Source organism: Terrapene carolina, unplaced genomic scaffold, assembly GCF_002925995.2.
Source record: "Terrapene carolina triunguis isolate 2854851 unplaced genomic scaffold, T_m_triunguis-2.0 Scaffold66, whole genome shotgun sequence".
Taxonomy (NCBI): domain Eukaryota; kingdom Metazoa; phylum Chordata; order Testudines; family Emydidae; genus Terrapene; species Terrapene triunguis.
This window is the reverse complement of record NW_020664417.1, coordinates 44,688,227-44,703,354: the sequence shown is the minus strand read 5'-3', so window position 1 is coordinate 44,703,354 and position 15,128 is coordinate 44,688,227. Positions and strand designations below refer to the sequence as shown.

At 41.5% G+C, this 15,128-nt stretch overlaps 1 protein-coding gene across 3 annotated transcripts in view; it reads left to right on the top strand.

Moving 5' to 3' along the window:
* SORBS2 (sorbin and SH3 domain containing 2) overlaps positions 1-15,128 on the top strand; it is a 243,467-nt gene that overhangs the window by 130,131 nt on the left and 98,208 nt on the right. The window lies entirely within an intron of this gene.

Here is a 15,128-nt window from a genome sequence, read left to right as displayed (position 1 = left end):
GTGAACCCAGTTTTAGGCTGTCTGGCACACATGAATCCATATCATGTGCTACAAAACCCAGAAAGGAGAGTCTTCTTTCTCTTCTTTATTTGTTTAAAAAACAAGGGTATAAAACATTTCAGAGTTTTCTTGGAATCATCTAAACCTCTGCTTCATTTTGGCACATTAAGCTTCTTCTTAATAGAACATGGTTCATTAGGGACAAGAAGAGATCTTGCCCAATACCAAACATATGGTATTTTCATTTGACTTTAAATCAGTCATAATAACTTGACATAACTATCTACAGTACACTATGTACAACATATGAGAGTAGATTTCCAATAAATAAAGGGTAACAAGGGAATGTACTCCATGCAATTTCATTATATATCATTATGATTGGACACAGTGTACTTATTACAGAGTGCTGCACTTATTACTGGTTCATGGGTGAAAAACCAGCAGGTGGAATGTTATTGATTTTATGCCTAAATATCTCCTCCAACCGAACCCCACCTCAAATATTGTTAAAACAGATTATTATGGCTTATGCTGGTTGAATTATATATATTTCAGCATATCCTTGTTTATACTTGCTATCCACTCGTGAAACCCATTTCAACATTCACAGTGGAAACCATGAAAAACTGTAGATGCACCTTAATTAAAACCCTTGATCCGGACATCACTGAATAAAGAATAGTCCAAGTCCAGATCCAAATAATGCAGCTCAGACCCATCACTGTTAAAAGTTGAATTCTCTGTAGAGACAAACTTGTGAGGTTTCTAGAAGAAACAAAGGAAATCAACCTTACACATTATGAACCACATTCATCACTGGTGTAAATCCACTAAAGTCAACAGAGTTACTCCAGGGATAAATAATGGCCCTATATCTTGCATACTTGAAGCTCCCAGACAACTCTGTACTTTTCATCCATCACAACCATACTATTCTTTGACATTGTCATGTTTTCAGAACTGTGCCTTTAACCAGATCTTTGCCTTTGGACGCACCAAACACTTACACTAGCTGTAGGAGATTTTTAAAAGAAAAGTTGTATGCAGAATACAGCTGTGTGACATTAAAATTTTGAAAACCCTCCTCTTTAGTACTCCCCATATAGACCAGCCAAAACCGTGCATGAGGTACAGGACTGATGGGCTCCTGTGGGCTATCTTGGGCAGAAATAGTGATCTAACAGATGTTATAAACTGCCCTACCAGGCTATGTGAGATTTTGGGAGTCTTTGAGAAGAACACATTGTTCTATCCTGGTGAAGGTGTAATTCACCACTCAGATGAGGACTAGGTACACCAGAGAAGTTTTTTTTAGTTTTCCAGCATTTTCTCATGTGTCTACATTAAGAGACTTAATTAAAGCTTAATATCATCCTCAGCAGGGACTGTTCCAGGGATGCTATTAAACAAACTCTGTCACAGATGCAGAAGTGGCTAGAAGAACAAGCTAGGTCTAGCACAAGTCTTTTATAATATTTACTACAGTATTGTCCTTTAACAAATAATAATAATTAATGAATAAATAGTAAGACCCCCAGGGTTTAGAATTACCCATCCCAATAATTTGTCATCTTCAGGCCTGGACACAGGCAGTTTTTTAGCAAGGCAGAATGACCATTTTTTCTACATAGAATCACTGCCTCTCCACAGTAATGAAAAAAATGAGGTGTGAATGGCAACATTTTTCTGTTCCACAATTCAGGGCAAAACTGTTGGGTTTTGCAGGATTTGCCAGCATTTGGTAACTTGCCAAACAAGTTCTAAAAATATGATTTTCTTTGCCGTCACATCCATATGGGTATGAGGGAATTGCGGGAAATATTAGATGTTTGGCTTTGAATGCATCACTCTCACTGCTCTTTTTAGGTGACCCATATGCCCAAGATTGTGGTGGCTATGTGGATATAGACTGGACTGTTGGATGTATAGTAGCTCTCTTAAATTTGAGCATTAGGCTTCAACTTTGCTTGTTGGACTGTATGGGGTTAGGCTAGAAAGTGCTTGCTCTTAATAAGTAATAGGTATTAATTAGTACATTGAGTCACCAATACTTCACTGCTGCATCTTCTGCTGATACCTTATTGGTGATACTTGTAACAGTGTCAGGTTCTGACTTAGTGATTTTTATCCAAGTGAGTAAGTACAGTTTAGGTGACACCAAAAATGAAGAAACAAGTCAGGGACAATAAAGGAAATAGAGTCAGAGCTTTTACCAGCATCTGATATAGCTAAACTTAAGAATTGTAAGAGACAGGAAGGTGTTGAAAACTTTTATCAATTTTATAATCTATATCAAAAAATACCATCACACAGTGGAATATGTATCAATGTGGACCATACAAATTATGCCCCTATACATTTTTCTTCTCACTGTTATATCGTCGTTGCTCACAACATTAAATATCTAATGCATCATATATATTCATTTAGGTAAATTGAAGAGTCTCGCCTAAACTCGGTGTGCTCTTCAGACAATTAAAAAACATATTACACTAAATAGTCTGTACCCAAGTGATCCATAATAATGTTTGTCCAAAATAATCACAATTACCCATAATAACTCACCTGCTAAGCACAGTCAGAAAAGATGGACTTCGCAGCATGTCAAAAATTTTACAATTTGTTCTGGGGTTGTTGTTGTTATACATGATGGGCTGACAGCCAGAGTTCTTTATTTAAAAAAAAAACCCACACAGCTTGCACCTCTTTTGGAAGGCCCACCCCATTGTTTGAGAACTGCTGGACTAATAGATTAATGAATTCCAAAGTCAGAAGGGCCCGCTTGATCATCTCATCTGACCTCCTGTATAACACAGGCCATAGAACTTCCCCACAATAACTCTTAGAGCAGATCTTTTAGAAAAACATCCAATTTTGATGTAAAAATTGTCAGTGATGGAGAATCCTACCCATGGATTGTGTTATGCCTTTCCCTGCCAGATTTAAGAGCCCATTACTAAATATTTGTTCCACGTGTATGTACTTACAGACGTAATCAAGTCAACCCTTAACCTTCTCTTTGTTAAGCTAAATAGATGAGCTATAAGACATGTTTTCTAATCTTTTAATCATTCTTGTGGCTCTTCTCTGACCCCTCTCCAATTCATCAACATCTTTCCTGAATTGTGGGCACCAGAACTGGACACAGTATTCCAGCAGCTGTCACACCAGAGCCAAATACAGAGGTCAAATAACCTCTCTATTCCTGCTCAAGATCCCCTGTCTGTGCCTGCAAGATTTCATTAGCTCTTTTGGCCACAGTATCACATTGGGAGCTTGTGTTCCAGCTGATTATCCACCATGATCCACAGTTCTATTTCAGAGTTACTGTTTCCCAGGATAGAGTCCCCCATTCCTGTAATTATGGCTTACATTGTTTATTCTTAGATGAATACATTTACATTTAGCCATATTAAAATGCATAATGTTTGCTTGCAACCAGTTTACCAAACAATCCAGATTACTCTCTACAGTGACCTGTGCTCTTCATTATTTATCACTTCCCCAAATTTTTGGGTGTGTAGTCGGACTCCGTAAACTGTGCAAGTTTCACCAGCTGTATATATGGTACTGCTGTAGAACTGAGGCAGAAGCCAATGTGAGGGTTAGTGTGATCAGTCCTGCTCCAGGATATGCTTTGGGAGGCAAGATGACTTGGATTGCTATGGGAAATTGATGTTAAAAATATACTTATAAAACAATCTATTGGTAAAATCTTGGCTGCATTAAAGTCAGTGACCAAACTCCCATTGACTTCAGTGGGGCTAGGATCTCACCCTATGCCTTTTACGACAAGACCTTATGGTGCTATTATAGTTCACAAGCAAGTGTCTGAGAGAGACAAAAAACCCATGCATATGCAGTGCAGCAACATCACTTTAAAAGTTTGATAGACTTGCGGGTTCTACGGGATTTTGAACCATAAAAGGCACAAATTCCTTCATACATACATAGCTCACAGGTGCCAACTTGAAAATGGCTTCTGATCAGATTAAGTCCACCTGACATGCTTTTGGAGCTTTGTGTGAGCACTGGCAATGTTCAGAGCTACCACAGGAATTCTCATGAGGGAACACATCCTGTATAGCATTGCAAAATCCTACAGTTAGTCTTGTGCATGTGAAGGAGAGTGAAGTGGAGGTGGGCATGGGAGTGGGGTAGTCAACACTTCCTAAGTGATGCCAAATGAGAGATATAGTGTAGACTAAGTACTGATTACATGTGATGTCACATACTATGGAAAAGTATGATTGAGTGTAAATAAGAGACAGTCCCGTGTTGTCCAAGAGTGATGCACAACAGCTTTGCTGTAAGCCAGAATATATCAAAGTTTTTTTGTTATGTTTGGGCTTTTATTCACACTTCATTTCAAGGCTCATTTGGTAGAATTTAAGAGCAAGCAGAAGTGTGGTATGACTCACTGAATGACATTTTATAAACACACCTACTCAGAGAAAGGTTAAACCCCTCAAAAATATATAGCATGTAACAAGTGAAGCATTCCTGGTGGTTAGTATTGTTTTTTACATTCCTTACTGCCTTCGTCTGGTAGAATGTTTTGAAAGATACTGCTGCTCCATAAGGTACTGACAAAAAATCTAAGGGGAAAAATTGTCTATTCCATCTTAATAGGGAACTCAGGATTTCTGAAGAGCTGACCTTTGGAGAGAAAGTACATTACTTATGTCCAAACTGTTTACAGGCTAAAGGAGAGCAGCAGAGGGAGGCAGCAAATCGGGGTTGGTGGTTAAGCATTGAGAAACATTGCTCCAGATTGACAAAGTATTATGAGTCTCTCACCTGTGAGGTAGGAATGTGAAAAGTATATCCTTGAAGTTCTCATTTTGTGCCTCGGTCCCTCATTGTTCTGCAACTGGTTCAAAAGACTTAAGTGCATAGAGTATGGTCTGCAAAACTATCAGTTAAGCAACTGCAAAAACAAGTTGTCTTATTTGTTTGAATCCCACTGATATCTAATCCCAGTGTATAGCTACATGCTTAGTACCAATGTCATGGTAGAATAAAAACTCTTGTGCCCTTTTTTTTTTCTGGTGAAAACATTTCAAAGCATTATGTAAGTAAGTCTTTCACATAGGAAAATGAACTTGGAATTCCTAAAAATGTTTCTATATAATTTCAGAAAATGGAGACATTAATATTTGTTAACCACTGACAAAATAGCAAGCACTGTACAAGACAAGATAGACAGACAGACACACTGTAAGCCTGTAATCTCTTTGGGACAGGGACTAAGCAAAAAACAAAGGTAGAGTTATAGTATTTTACTATTTTACAGCTGAGGGAAAAGCAGAGTAACAGGACGTCAGGGCTGGCAACCTTAGCAGAGCACTGGAGACAAGGATGGAATTTTACTGTAGTTTATTTGTTCAGGAAAGCACATCTTAAACCTGTCTTCTAATTTCGGATAGAGTATACTTTTTAAACTATATATGCAGCTAAGTTAACAAGCACAATGAGATCAAATGCTGTGGCCAACATCATACAATAAACCATTGGCTCAGCTAGAATTATGATCTAGACTCCCAATCCGTTGCTCTTGCTATAAACTATATAGCCACAGTTTCCAGAGCACATAATTGCTTAACTGATAGTTTAGTATATTTATTTGGGTCCTTGTCATTGCAGTAGTGTTATTGGTAACTATGAAATGCAGATTTGGTGAACATTGTTGCTGCCTGTAAAGGTTATGATTAAATAGATAATACCATCTGTCTCTCTCCTGGAAAGGGCGTTAGATGATGACTATAGCATTTTGTGTATTTTTATGTTGCAGCACAGGGAAGTATAATTTTCAGTTTTATACTGATCTACATTGATTTACATTTTTGTAGACATAGTTGATGACAAGGCTAGACAGCCAGAAAAGGTTTGGTACTAACCAAAGGCATAGGGCAAATAGAGTGAAGGTGAAATATTAGTTTAAGCAGTGCTACTTCCCCAAAGGCCCTTGTTCTACATAGTTACTGGGCAAGCAAAGGAGTGCTACACCCACAAGTAAAAGAAGAAAATAAAAGGATCTCAAACTTAATATTTTGGGAGGGTGGGGGGGAGTCAGCAAGGTGAATCTGTGCACGGACAAAGGTATGAATATGTGCGTGTGTATGCAAGTATCTATAAGGGTATGTGAGTATACAAGTCCGGGGAGGAGGTATAAGGGTACATGTGTGCATACATGCATGGAGGGCATGTGGGGAGTGCATGCATGCCAACAGTTTGCATATATATGTGTGCATATGCATGGAGGTGTTCATAAACTATGTCTGTGCGCGGGCATTGTTTCTATCTTTCTGGGCAGCCACTTTCCTTTGTCTTAGTTGTATATAGAATCATAGAATATCAGGGTTGGAAGGGACCTCAGGAGGTCATCTAGGCCAACACCCTGCTCAAAGCAGGACCAATTCCCAACTAAATCATCTCAGCCAGGGCTTTGTCAAGCCGGGCCTTAAAAACCTCCAAAGAAGGAGACTCCACCACCTCCCTAGGTAACCCATTCCAGTGCTTCACCACCCTCCTAGTGAAAAAGTTTTTCCTAATATCCAACCTAGACCTCCCCCACTGCAACTTGAGACCATTGCTCCTTGTTCTGTCATCTGCCACCACTGAGAACAGCCGAGCTCCATCCTCTTTGGACCCCCCCCTCAGGTAGTTGAAAGCAGCTATCAAATCCCTCCTCATTCTTCTCTTCTGGAGACTAAACAATCCCAGTTCCCTCAGCCTCTCCTCATAAGTCATGTGCTCCAGACCCCTAATCATTTTTGTTGCCCTCCACTGGACTCTTTCCAATTTTTCCACATCCTTCTTGTAGTGTGGCGCCCAAAACTGGAAACAGTATTCCAGATGAGGCCTCACCAATGTCGAATAAAGGGGAACGATCACGTTCCTCGATCTGCTGGCAATGCCCCTACTTATACAGCCCAAAATGCCGTTAGCCTTCTTGGCAACAAGAGCACACTGTTGACTCATATCCAGCTTCTCGTCCACTGTGACCCCTAGGTCCTTTTCTGCAGAACTGCTACCTAGCCATTCTGTCCCTAGTCTGTAGCAGTGCATGGGATTCTTCCGTCCTAAGTGCAGGACTCTGCACTTGTCCTTGTTGAACCTCATCAGGTTTTTTTTTGGCCCAATCCTCTAATTTGTCTAGGTCCCTCTGTATCCGATCCCTACCCTCTAGTGTATCTACCACTCCTCCCAGTTTAGTGTCATCTGCAAACTTGCTGAGAGTGCAATCCACACCATCCTCCAGATCATTAATAAAGATATTAAACAAAACCGGCCCCAGGACCGACCCTTGGGGCACTCCACTTGAAACCGGCTGCCAACTAGACATGGAGCCATTGATCACTACCCGTTGAGCCCGACGATCTAGCCAGCTTTCTATCCACCTTACAGTCCATTCATCCAGCCCATACTTCTTTAACTTGGCGGCAAGAATACTGTGGGAGACCGTATCAAAAGCTTTGCTAAAGTCAAAGAATAACACATCCACTGCTTTCCCCTCATCCACAGAGCCAGTTATCTCATCATAGAAGGCAATTAGGTTAGTCGGGTATGACTTGCCCTTGGTGAATCCATGCTGACTGTTCCTGATCACTTTCCTCTCCTCTAAGTGTTTCATAATTGATTCCTTGAGGACCTGCTCCATGATTTTTCCAGGGACTGAGGTGAGGCTGACTGGCCTGTAGTTCCCCGGATCCTCCTCCTTCCCTTTTTTAAAGATAGGCACTACATTGGCCTTTTCCCAGTCATCCGGGACCTCCCACGATCGCCATGAGTTTTCAAAAATAATGGCTAATGGCTCTGCAATCTCATCCGCCAACTCCCTTAGCACCCTCGGATGCAGCGCATCCAGCCCCATGGACTTGTGCACGTCCAGTTTTTCTAAATAGTCCTGAACCACTTCTTTCTCCACAGAGGGCTGGTCACCTTCTCCCCATACTGTGCTGCTCAGTGCAGTAGTCTGGGAGCTGACCTCGTTCGTGAAGACAGAGGCAAAAAAATCATTGAGTACATTAGCTTTTTCCACATCCTCGGTCACTAGGTTGCCTCCCTCATTCAGTAAGGGGCCCACACTTTCCTTGACTTTCTTCTTGCTGCTAACATACCTGAAGAAACCCTTCTTGTTACTCTTAACATCTCTTGCTAGCTGCAACTCCAAGTGTGATTTGGCCTTCCTGATTTCACTCCTGCATGCCTGAGCAATATTTTTATACTCCTCCCTGGTCATTTGTCCAATCTTCCACTTCTTGTAAGCTTCTTTTTTGCGTTTAAGATCAGCAAGGATTTCACTGTTTAGCCAAGCTGGTCGCCTGCCATATTTACTATTCTTTCTACACATCAGGATAGTTTGTTCCTGCAACCGCAATAAGGATTCTTTAAAATACAGCCAGCTCTCCTGGACCTCTTTGCCCTTCATGTTATTCTCCCAGGGGATCCTGCCCATCTGGTCCCTGAGGGAGTCAAAGTCTGCTTTTCTGAAGTCCAGGGTCCGTATTCTACTGCTCTCCTTTCTTCCTTGTGTCAGGATCCTGAACTCGACCATCTCATGGTCACTGCCTCCCAGGTTCCCATCCACTTTTGCTTCCCCTACTAATTCTTCCCTGTTTGTGAGCAGCAGGTCAAGAAAAGCTCTGCCCCTAGTTGGTTCCTCCAGCACTTGCACCAGGAAATTGTCCCCTACACTTTCCAAAAACTTCCTGGATTGTCTGTGCACTGCTGTATTGCTCTGCCAGCAGATATCAGGGTGATTAAAGTCTCCTATGAGAACCAGGGCCTGCGATCTAGCAACTTCTGCTAGTTGCCAGAAGAAAGCCTTGTCCACCTCATCCCCCTGGTCTGGTGGTCTATAGCAGATTCCGACCACGACATCACCCTTGTTGCTCACACTTCTCAACTTTATCCAGAGACTCTCAGGTTTTTCTGCAGTTTCATACCGGAGCTCTGAGCAGTCATACTCCTCTCTTACATACAACGCAACTCCCCCACCTTTTCTGCCCTGCCTGTCCTTCCTGAACAGTTTATATCCATCCATGACAGTACTCCAGTCATGTGAGTTATCCCACCAAGTCTCTGTTATTCCAATCGCATCATAGTTCCCTGACTGTGCCAGGACTTCCAGTTCTCCCTGCTTGTTTCCCAGGCTTCTTGCATTTGTGTATAGGCACTTAAGATAACTCATCGATCGTCCCTCTTTCTCAGTATGAGACAGGAGTCCTCCCCTCTTGCTCTCTCCTGCTTGTGCTTCCTCCCAGGATCCCATTTCCCCACTTACCTCAGGGCTTTGGTCTTCTTCCCCCGGTGAACCTAGTTTAAAGCCCTCCTCACTAGGTTAGCCAGCCTGCTAGCGAAGATGCTCTTCCCTCTCTTCGTTAGGTGGAGCCCGTCTCTGCCTAGCACTCCTCCTCCTTGGAACACCATCCCATGGTCGAAGAATCCAAAGCCTTCTCTCCGACACCACCTGCGTAGCCATTCATTGACTTCCACGATTTGACGGTCTCTACCCAGGCCTTTTCCTTGCACAGGGAGGATGGACTCTGTGGATGAGGGGAAAGCAGTGGATGTGTTATTCTTTGACTTTAGCAAAGCTTTTGATACGGTCTCCCACAGTATTCTTGCCGCCAAGTTAAAGAAGTATGGGCTGGATGAATGGACTGTAAGGTGGATAGAAAGCTGGCTAGATCGTCGGGCTCAACGGGTAGTGATCAATGGCTCCATGTCTAGTTGGCAGCCGGTTTCAAGTGGAGTGCCCCAAGGGTCGGTCCTGGGGCCGGTTTTGTTTAAAAGATAGAAAATGTGGCAAAAGACCACCTTGGCTTAACCACGAGATCTTGCATGATCTAAAAAATAAAAAGGAGTCATATAAAAAATGGAAACTAGGACAGATTACAAAGGATGAATATAGGCAAACAACACAGGAATGCAGGGGCAAGATTAGAAAGGCAAAGGCACAAAATGAGCTCAAACTAGCTAAGGGAATAAAGGGGAACAAGAAGACTTTTTATCAATACATTAGAAGCAAGAGGAAAACCAAAGACAGGGTAGGCCCACTGCTTAGTGAAGAGGGAGAAACAGTAACAGGAAACTTGGAAATGGCAGAGATGCTTAATGACTTCTTTGTTTCGGTCTTCACCGAGAAGTCTGAAGGAATGCCTATCCTAGTGAATGCTAATGGGAAGGGGGTAGGTTTAGCAGATAAAATAAAAAAAGAACAAGTTAAAAATCACTTAGAAAAGTTAGATGCCTGCAAGTCACCAGGGCCTGATGAAATGCATCCTAGAATACTCAAGGAGCTAATAGAGGAGGTATCTGAGCCTCTAGCTATTATCTTTGGAAAATCATGGGAGACGGGAGAGATTCCAGAAGACTGGAAAAGGGCAAATATAGTGCCCATCTATAAAAAGGGAAATAAAAACAACCCAGGAAACTACAGACCAGTTAGTTTAACTTCTGTGCCAGGGAAGATAATGGAGCAAGTAATTAAGGAAATCATCTGCAAACACTTGGAAGGTGGTAAGGTGATAGGGAACAGCCAGCATGGATTTGTAAAGAACAAATCATGTCAAACCAATCTGATAGCTTTCTTCGATAGGATAACGAGTCTTGTGGATAAGGGAGAAGCTGTGGATGTGGTATACCTAGACTTTAGTAAGGCATTTGATACGGTCTCGCATGATATTCTTATCGACAAACTAGGCAAATACAATTTAGATGGGGCTACTATAAGGTGGGTGCATAACTGGCTGGATAACCGTACTCAGAGAGTTGTTATTAATGGTTCCCAATCCTGCTGGAAAGGCATAACGAGTGGGGTTCCGCAGGGGTCTGTTTTGGGACCGGCTCTGTTCAATATCTTCATTAACGACTTAGATATTGGTATAGAAAGTACGATTATTAAGTTTGCGGATGATACCAAACTGGGAGGGATTGCAACTGCTTTGGAGGACAGGGTCATAATTCAAAATGATCTGGACAAATTGGAGAAATGGTCTGAGTTAAACAGGATGAAGTTTAACAAAGACAAATGCAAAGTGCTCCACTTAGGAAGAAAAAATCAGTTTCACACATACAGAATGGGAAGAGACTGTCTAGGAAGGAGTACAGCAGAAAGGGATCTAGGGGTTATAGTGGACCACAAGCTAAATATGAGTCAACAGTGTGATGCTGTTGCAAAAAAAGCAAACGTGATTCTGGGATGTATTAACAGGTGTGTTGTGAGCAAGACACGAGAAGTCATTCTTCCGCTCTACTCTGCTCTGGTTAGGCCTCAGCTGGAGTATTGTGTCCAGTTCTGGGCACCGCATTTCAAGAAAGATGTGGAGAAATTGGAAAGGGTCCAGAGAAGAGCAACAAGAATGATTAAAGGTCTTGAGAACATGACCTATGAAGCAAGGCTGAAAGAATTGGGTTTGTTTAGTTTGGAAAAGAGAAGACTGAGAGGGGACATGATAGCAGTTTTCAGGTATCTAAAAGGGTGTCATAAGGAGGAGGGAGAAAACTTGTTCACCTTAGCCTCTGAGGATAGAACAAGAAGCAATGGGCTTAAACTGCAGCAAGGGAGGTCTAGGTTGGACATTAGGAAAAAGTTCCTAACTGTCAGGGTGGTTAAACACTGGAATAAATTGCCTAGGGAGGTTGTGGAATCTCCATCTCTGGAGATATTTAAGAGTAGGTTAGATAAATGTCTATCAGGGATGGTCTAGACAGTATTTGGTCCTGCCATGCGGGCAGGGGACTGGACTCGATGACCTCTCGAGGTCCCTTCCAGTCCTAGAATCTATGAATCTATGAATCTATAAACACCACTTGCACCTCAAACTCCTTTATCCTTCTTCCCAGAGCCACGTAGTCTGCAGTGATCCGCTCAAGGTCATTCTTGGCGGTGTCATTGGTGGTTACCCTTTTCTTTGCGTTGTTTGGCCCCATCAGGCCTCCCTTTGTGAAGTGCAGAGACATAGCAGATTTACAACCTGAGGGCCCTTACCACAATGTAATGTGAACATGGGTTAGACAAATTCAGGCTGGAAATAAGGTGAACATTTTTAACAGTAGGCATAATTAGCCATTGGAACAACCTAGGGTGGATTCCTCATCACTTCAGGTCTTTAAATCAAAATCCTGTATATCTATGATACTTATCTGGCCCCATCACTTCACAATCCTTAATGTATTTCTCCTCACAGCTCCCTGGTAAGGTAGGGAAGTGCTTCTGTCCCTATCTTACTGAGGCAACACAAGAATAAGTGACTCGCCCAAGATCACACAGGAAGTCTCTGGTCAATTAAGGAGCTGAGCCCAGGTTTTCTGAGGCCCACCCACTTCAACGTCCTTCCTCTTGTAAGAAAATTGTCTTTCTAAAAGATAAGCTATAGCTTATCCAGAAGTTATGGGCTTGATGCAGAAACTATTGGGCGAAATTCTATGGTCTCTGTTATGTAGGAAGTTAAATTAGATGATCATAGTGGTCTTTTCTGGCCTTAAAATCTGTGAATCTGTGGCTCAAAAATAAATAAATGCTTATTTAGATTTTTAAAAGATATATTCTTTAAAGGAGTTTTATTTCCCTGCAGGTGTTTAGTTTAAGTTTTAACTCAGCAAAGTAAATGGTAAGAAGGGAGGAGAAGGATGGAGGCAACTGATAGTTCATCTGCTCTTGAGCAGCTTTCCTAAAAGGGCCATACATCTGTGAGCCCTGACAAAGACAGCTAGCAGCCTTCAGAGCTCTAAAATCTTGGCTTATCACAGGCTCCAAGCATAAGAACATAAGAAAGGCCGTACCGGGTCAGACCAAAGGTCCATCTAGCCCAGTATCCTGTCTACCGACAGTGGCCAATGCCAGGTGCCCCAGAGGGAGTGAACCTAACAGGCAATGATCAAGTGATCTCTCTCCTGCCATCCATCTCCACCCTCTGACAGACAGAGGCTAGGGACACCATTCCTTCCCCGTCCTGGCTAATAGCCATTAATGGACTTAACCACCATGAATTTATCCAGTTCTCTTTTAAACTCTGTTATAGTCCTAGCCTTCACAACCTCCTCAGGTAAGGAGTTCCACAAGCAGCAGTGCTCAAATTCAGTAGTAGCTGTTTGTGGGATTGATGCTGTCTGATGCAAGCCAAGAGCTACCTAAGGGCCACTTTGGGGACAAAAATCAGATGCTGGATGAAGCTCATCTTCAGGGCTGAAATAAGGCAAATGTAGAGACCCAAAGCCTAAACTATTTTTTACATGTTTCGTTTTCTTTTATTTGGTCTGCATTTTCCCTCATCATTTGGGAAACCTGATAAAACACCACAGTTCAAGAAGTGCACATCTAACATCTCAGCTACATTATTCATCAGACCATGTGCATCTAGAATAGAGTTCCAAAGAAACAACAGGCTGAAATTCCTGTAACTCTCAACCATCTCAGCAATTTAACAGTATATGGCATCACGCATAGAAAGCATCACAAATCCTTTTGTATGAGAGAGATGAAGGGAAGTTGGAGAGTGACACAAAGAATGTGGCACAATGGAGGAGAGTGTTTCATTTATTTAAACATTTATTGAGACTCCTGGAAGTGAATACTTGCAAGAAATTGAATTACAATTCCATGCTAAACTACTGGCTTCAGTGTTGTTGTGGCACACTCAACTAGCCCAGAAGGATGCTTTGTGTCTAAACAACAAGGAGTCTGGTGGCACCTTAAAGACTAACAGATTTATTTGGGCATAAGCTTTCGTGGGTAAAAACCTCACTTCTTCAGATGTTTTTACCCACGAAAGCTTATGCCCAAATAAATCTGTTAGTCTTTAAGGTGCCACCAGACTCCTTGTTGTTTTTGTAGATACAGACTAATACGGCTACCCCGATACTTGTGACTAAACTGGGACTTTCGGATGACACAAGGTCCTCAGAGAAGATTTAACATTTTAAAAGTTTTCTTCAGCATCATGTCTTAACAGGCTGACAAAGCCCATGCTCTGTATAATAGAGCTAGTCAGAAAACGAGTATCTTTCCTGTGGAAAATTACAATTATTTAGCCAAAAATTGAAAATGGAAATATTTTGCTTTGGAAATGCTGCTGCAGTGATTTATGAGAGCTGTGGTTTGAGTGCGTCATGCTCCCAATCTCCTCTGTAGGCTGGTAAATGGTAAGACTGTATTTCTCCTGATGCACCATAGTCTCCCCATTCTGGAGGAGGAAAGGGGTGCAGTGTTTGGAGTCCCTGGCCTTGGTGCATCATGGGAAATGTAGTCAGCTGATCTGTAACTCTTATGAGGCACTGCAGCAGCAATTCCAAATCCGAATAGCTCAGGTTTTGGACAAATTTTTAATTACAAAAATCAATGGAAATCAAACATTTTTTGCCCCAAAAAATCAGTTTGGTTAAAAACCCAATTTTTTGTTGAAAACCAATTTTAACAGAAAATTTTCTACCATATAAGGTATAAATTTTACACTGGGTGTCAGGATCACACAAACAATATTTCACTATTATTGCAGTAGCAATTTGGCGGGGAACAACTGGCAGTTTCACACAGCTCTGACTACTGCTCCTGAATATGATTAGATGTTTCATGTGTAGAGAATGATCCCTTCATGCATGACAATAATAGTAATTCCTAGCTTTTATGTAGTGCTTGTCATGAGTAGATCTCCAACCGCTTCACAATCAGTAATTTTTAAGAATTCCGATTACAGTAAAGTAGATTAAAATAACTGTTTTATTACAATTAAACCGCCAATCAGATTTTGCTTTTTAAAATGCATTTAACTGCAGATGGCAACACTTACCTTGATGTTTACCAGCAATTCTGCAAAAATCATTCAAATGTAATGTCTCTCCAAAGTTTTCAAAATTGGATGCCTAAAATCATATTTAGATCTCTAAATAACTGACTTGATTTTCAGAGGTGCTTAGCACACACAATTCTCATTTAGTTTAGGTGTTTAAATATGGATTTAGGAGCCTATCTTTCAGCAGTCAAGTTTGGAAATTTTGGCCTCATCTTTTAACAATTAAAAATTAAGAGGTATTTTTACCCATTTGTAAGAGTAGGGGTGTAACTTGATTTTTGTGTACTATCCTGTTCTACATATTAACAGAATGAGTTCATTTACTTA